We start from the raw sequence: 5,969 nt of genomic DNA, 5'->3' as shown, positions 1-5,969 counted from the left end.
CTCGACTTGAGAGCCCAACCCTTTGGTAATGCGTCGGTCATGGAGGTTGGTTGTTCAGAACAACTGAGCTGTAGATGGGCTTGACATTACAATTCAAGGTTCTGTGCATACCCCACAGCTGCTTTATCGAATAGAGTGTCTCGTTCCACCGCACGCTTGTGTCGCCCACAATCTAAATGCCGCTGCATTGATGAGTACCTCAGAAATGTCTGAACGCAACCTTCTTCCGGACAAGTGAAAATCCCCTCTTTGCTAATAGATTCCTCTCCCTCACTTCTCACTGCTGCTGCTGTTGTTGCTGTGGGAGGCAGATCCTGCTCGGTTTCTTTAGTGCGTCTTTCCTTTACTGGTGCGAAGCTACACGAGTTAGACCGAGTAACTCCTGTAAGGGCCGGAAGCTGGGATATAGCGGAATACTCAGCTTTTCCTTGGGAATTTGCTTTCTAGGGCCGAGTTTATACGCCCTCCAGACCCGTAAACCACTCTCCTCGAACTGAACATTACTTATCAGACTGATGCCTTCTATCTTTGCTTATGGCTCGAAGGATACTTCCACGCATTCACACAATACAACGTTTACGGCAGGTACTCCACCACACGAAAGGATCGCATCTATCATTTGTGCTGGAGTCTCAATATCGTTGCCTGCATTAAGATGGATTCTCATGTGCGATTTAATTGTTGCTGCCTTCTGATGACATGCGGCCTTGCCTCCTTGTGGATCCGAAAAATCCAGGCGCTTGATATTGACGCCATATTGGAGGCCAAGGATTTTAGCGCACACCAATTGCAAAGTGAAGCCGCAGTGATAACACCCAGTATTGTCTTGACGATAATAAATAGTCTTAAGCTCCGGCATGATTATCTTCAGTTGTCTGATCACATCGGACATCACGGCGACTACCGCGCTGCTATCTTGGGAAGTCGAATGAAAAATATGGGCAAAGGTAAGCATTTCGAACTCACCACGCTGTCTTCTCGTGGTAACTGTCAGGTGCCATGGAATGCCCCGTTTTCCAAACCGATCGGTTTGACTTTCGCGGAACTTTCTGGGCAGGTATTTCATAGCCCAGTCTCGCACTATGAACACTGACGTCTCATCCAGTTCTTCAAGCACTTGCACTCTGGCTTCATCCTGGTTCACGGAGCGAAGAAGATGAGCCTTCCATGCCATTATAGCCGTTTTGGCATTCTTTACACGGAACGCTAGCTCTTCCCTCACAGTAGTTGCCAAGTTATGATATTTCGCAGCCAACCCAGCCTCAATGCTGGTTAGAGTTGACGCCAATACTGCACACAAAGGCTCTTTTGGGTCGCTTAAAGCGAAAGATCTACAGTGATCTGCTACTGATGAAGTTTTCGAAACATGGACCTGTAAGTGAAAAAAATAAGTGTGTAGTATTCGTCTATGTTTGAGCTTATATTTGAAGCCGGAAACTAAAACTCTCAAGACTGCGTCATATCTGCTATGAAATATACTGTGCGATATTTTTACTTGAGGATTATCCTATCGTCTAAGGTCACATTTTTAAAAGAAACTAATCCAGTGGTTTAGTAAATGCTACCCAGCGTAGCTCAGACTCATGCAGAGTTTTAAAGGTAAGATTTTCTCACGCAGCGCACTCCCTTGCCGAAACCTCGACATCAAAAAGAGAACCCGCCGCGCTGGATAAGATACGTCATGAAATAATCGTACAAAGAAACCTCTCACCTGGTAGTCACTTTTAAGATAGCGCTTACTAGCGCGTATGTTGTTTTCCTGCAGTTTCGCCCAGGTCATACCCTGTCCAGCGTCCCCAAGTGTTTCCACTACATCACACAGGTCATCAAATGCTTCCTCTCCAGCGGAACTGACATAGTCAATCCCTTGAAGAGAGGTACGAAAGGACGCAGCGCAAACGTTCAAAATGCGGAGGAGTGTAGCGCGACTCAGTGGCTTGAATTGCGACTCCTGACAATACGTTGTATATTGCTTGACAACTCGCTCTGGAATTAGAATTCCAACCACGTTCGGAACTTTAACTGTCTCTTTAGTAGACAATGTTATTCTTCTTTCCCCAAACGGCAAATCTTGGACAATATGGGGACTGGTAATAAATACCTCTTACTAACCGAGTTCGAGGTCCGTACTGTAAGTTACGGACCGAGTTTTTTTTCCCGTTGATTTATGGCCCAAGCGCGAAGCTGTTCTGTATTAAGCCTTCACATGAAAATATCTCAAAGGAATGACCAAGAGATAAAAACAAGCGTTTCCGAGATGACGTCACAATCATCTCCAGCCCCCCTTAGTGATACAACGGATACAACGGAGTGGGAAAATAAAAGGTGCGAGTACAAAAATGTTAAAATGTTGAATACAAATAGTAATTCAAGTAAATTTAGTATCATGTAACCTTTTTCAATGATTGGGAACTATTATTCTACAGTTTGTAATTTACACCTACTTCTTACCTACTTTATATAAAGCCACTTACTTGTAAACATCCCTTAACTGAAGATGGATACTGAGTATCCGAAACATGTCTTGCAAATAAAAAGTTGTAGTTGTAGTAGTAGTAGTAGTAGTAGTAGTAGTAGTAGTAGTAGTAGTAGTAGTAGTAGTAGTAGTAGTAGTAGTAGTAGTAGTAGTAGTAGTAGTGGTATTCTCCCTAGGGGATCCGCGCAAAATAGCCTTAGAACGCTGATTACGTAACCTTAGCATACCGCGTGCAGTCCGTAGCAATCCTTCACGTGTCCCAGGGGCATGGGACTCTTATATAAGACCACTCCCTTATCACTATAGCTCATTCAGTCTTTTCGGTGTTACGAATTCTCCTTTTCGCGTTTTTTGTTATCACTTCATCGCTGCGCCGAAATCGTCATGGCGAATCAAGTTCCTGTTGTTCCTAATGTTCAGCAATTGCAAGACGCACTCGCCGTACCTCCAGCCCAAGCAGGGGCCGCTCAAAACCAGGCTCAAGACGCCCAGAATGTTGATGGCGGCGAACATCCCGCTGCCGTTGCCGCGCCGCTTGCCGTTCCTGCAGCTCAACCTGTTCATGTACCAGATGCTGATGTGGTGAGTTCTTCCTGCCTGTTGTTGGCCCACTTGCTTTCTTTTTGCTATCAGTCGCTAGCGTGTTTTGCAGGACGTCGCAGCATAGCGCCCCGCTTCCCCGCATATGTTTTTTGCGAGTTTGTCTCGATCATAGCGTTATTGTTAGACGGTTTGTCCCGCCCCTCTTGGCGTATCGAATTTATTCCGCTTTTTTTTTTTGTGGTGAGTTGGTTTCGCTCGAATTGCAATATAGCGTAATATCACAGTGTAATGGTGAGTTTGTTTTGCTAGAAGCGCTTCTGTCAGTTTATCTCACTTACGGATTGTCGTAGTGAGTTTGTCTCTCCAAGAGTTGACAGTGGGTTTGGCCCACCGAAGTGTTGAATTAGTGAGTTCGTCTCTCTGAAAGAAGTTTTCTACTGAGTCAGTTTGTCTCACCGGAGTGTGTAATTGGTGAGTTTGTCTCACCGAAGTGTTTGATTAGTAAGTTTGTCTCACCGAAGTGTTTTTGTAGTGAGTTTGTCTCAAGAGGTGTTTTTCTGGTGAGTTTGTCTCACCGAAGTGTTTAATTAGTGAGTTTGTCTCACCTAAGCGTTTTTCCGTTGAGTTCGTCTCACCAAAGTGTTTAATAAGTGAGTTTGTCTCACCCAAGTGTTTTTCGTGTGGGTTTTTCTCACTAAAGAGTTACAGTGAGTTTGTCTCATCGAAGGGTTATGGTGAGTTTGTCTCATCAAAGTGTTTTAAAGAGTTTGTCTCACCGAAATTTATAGCGAGTTTGTCTCGCCGTAGTTCTTCCGCGAGCTTTCCTCACTGAAGTGTTATAGTGAGTTTGTCTCATTTAGGTGTTGTACTGAGTTTGTCTCACTAAAAGGTCCTATGAGTTTGTCCCTACGAAGCGTTTTATCAGTTTGTCTTATTTAATATCATTGTGAGTTTGCCTCACCGGAGTGTTTTAGTGATTTTTTTTTTTTTTTACTAATACTAATACTTTATTTACATGCATACACTACTTACAATACATAAATTACAATGCAATCACACTAATTAGCATATTTACAATGCAATTTTCTATTATAGAAAAATTACACGTATACACACAAGTTACAAAACTGTTACCTTTCTTTTAAATACTCTTTGTTTTTTTGTTTTATAAAATTACTACTTTTTTGAAAAAAAAAAAAAAAAAAGATATATAAGTGGATAGAACCAAATAATAGATATGAAATTAAACGTAAATTAACCTAAACATCAACAGCATATAAAATTACAGTAAAAACTCCCACGTGAGATAAAATTTCGGAAGTTCTTTTTTTGCAGTCGCGATCTCTTTTAGGATTTCAAGTTTTCCTGTGATGAACAGTAGGAAATTTTGGAAATCTAAGACATCTCCGCGAAGGCTTGTGCAGAAAATGCGATATTTGGCTATCAGTAGACTATAATTTAGGACTTGCCAATGCTTTGTCCTATCATGCCAGCCATATAGTATGTGACTTGGGGATAACGTTAACATTAATGTTGTGTTTTAGTGAATTTGTCCCACCGGAGCTGTTGGGAGTTAATCTCGCTTAGAAATTTCATTGCGTGTTTGTGGCAGTTGGAATCAACTTTGACGCGAACCAGCGTTTCATCTGCGCTCGATACTGTGCGTCAGCTGGCTAGCCGCCCTACTCCCCTGGTTGACCCGTACGCCCTTATTGCTGCTCTTGAACAGTTGGCGGATGTTTCGAGGGAGACTGTCCACCCCGATCGCAAGAGATACGATGCGATCTTTGAGCAGTGCAGACCCCTTGTTAATGAGCCCCGCCTTGCTGCCATTGTCATCAATTTACTGGGTGACAAGGAACAGAAGCTGGTAGCGGGTCAGATTCACAAGCTTTTAAAATCGAGCAATCCTTTTCCGTCACCTCGTGGTCCCGTTCTTCAGTTTGGCCAAGGTTGTCAGCCAGGTTCTAGTTTCGTCGGGCCTATGTTCTCCACTGGCTTCAGAGGCCGTAGAGGCGGGCGCTCAGGTCCCTTACGCGGCAAGAGTGCAGGGCACTTCATTGCCAATTGTCGTTTGAACAAGAAGAAACAATAAAGGTGTACTGCTTATCCATCTCTCCATTCGAGTTTGTTTTTCTTATGCGTGTCTGTGTTCCCTGCATGAGCTAGGCTTCCCCGAAGGGGTTATCTTATACCCTTCATTGCTCTTTCCCTGGACGGGGTATTTCGGGGTTGCTTCGCTTTGGGGTCCTTTCTCCCCTTCACAGTATGCTTCCTTCGTTCCAGGGTTTATGCCACAATGAACGCTTTCTCAACTTGTGGATCAGAGATTTGCCCCTTAAGTTGGATTACATTTCTGATTTACCTCGTTATGTTGCAAAGTTCCATTTTCAAACCACTATGGATGACAAGAGTGGTTACGATCACGTCGAGCTTTCTGAGGAGAGTAGGAAATATTTTGGCTTACAATGGCAAGGCTGGTATTTTGTTTACAACACTATCCCCTTCGGTTGGAAGGGTAGCCATTCCATCGGCATGGCTGCTACCAGTTACATCAGATCCTTGGGAGTGCCTTGTAGCCAATACATTGATGACTGACACATTGGGCAGCTTTCTCCTTCCCCTGAATATCGTTTGTCCGTGGGGCATTGGTGAGATTTAGAGTTCGCCAATGCTGCCATTTTTATAGCCGCCTTCGTTCTAATTTCTCTAGGATATCTTATTGGCCTATCAAAGTCTTCGCTTATCCCTGCTCAAGTGGTCAGATTCCTTGGATTTTTGGTTGACTCCCAACTTTGTGCCTTCCTTTTGCCACAGGATAAGAAAATTAAGTTTGCAACTTTGCGTGAACACATCTTAGCCAACCGAGAGGTCTCGGTTAAGACCCTCCAGCGATTGGCGGGTAAAATATCCTCGTTTTGTATCGCGGTTCCCGCGGCTTTGCACTACG

This window comes from Montipora capricornis, chromosome 13 (assembly GCF_036669925.1).
Source record: "Montipora capricornis isolate CH-2021 chromosome 13, ASM3666992v2, whole genome shotgun sequence".
Taxonomy (NCBI): Eukaryota; Metazoa; Cnidaria; class Anthozoa; order Scleractinia; family Acroporidae; genus Montipora; species Montipora capricornis.
The sequence above is the reverse complement of the archived record's forward strand: the minus strand, read 5'-3'. Positions refer to the sequence as shown.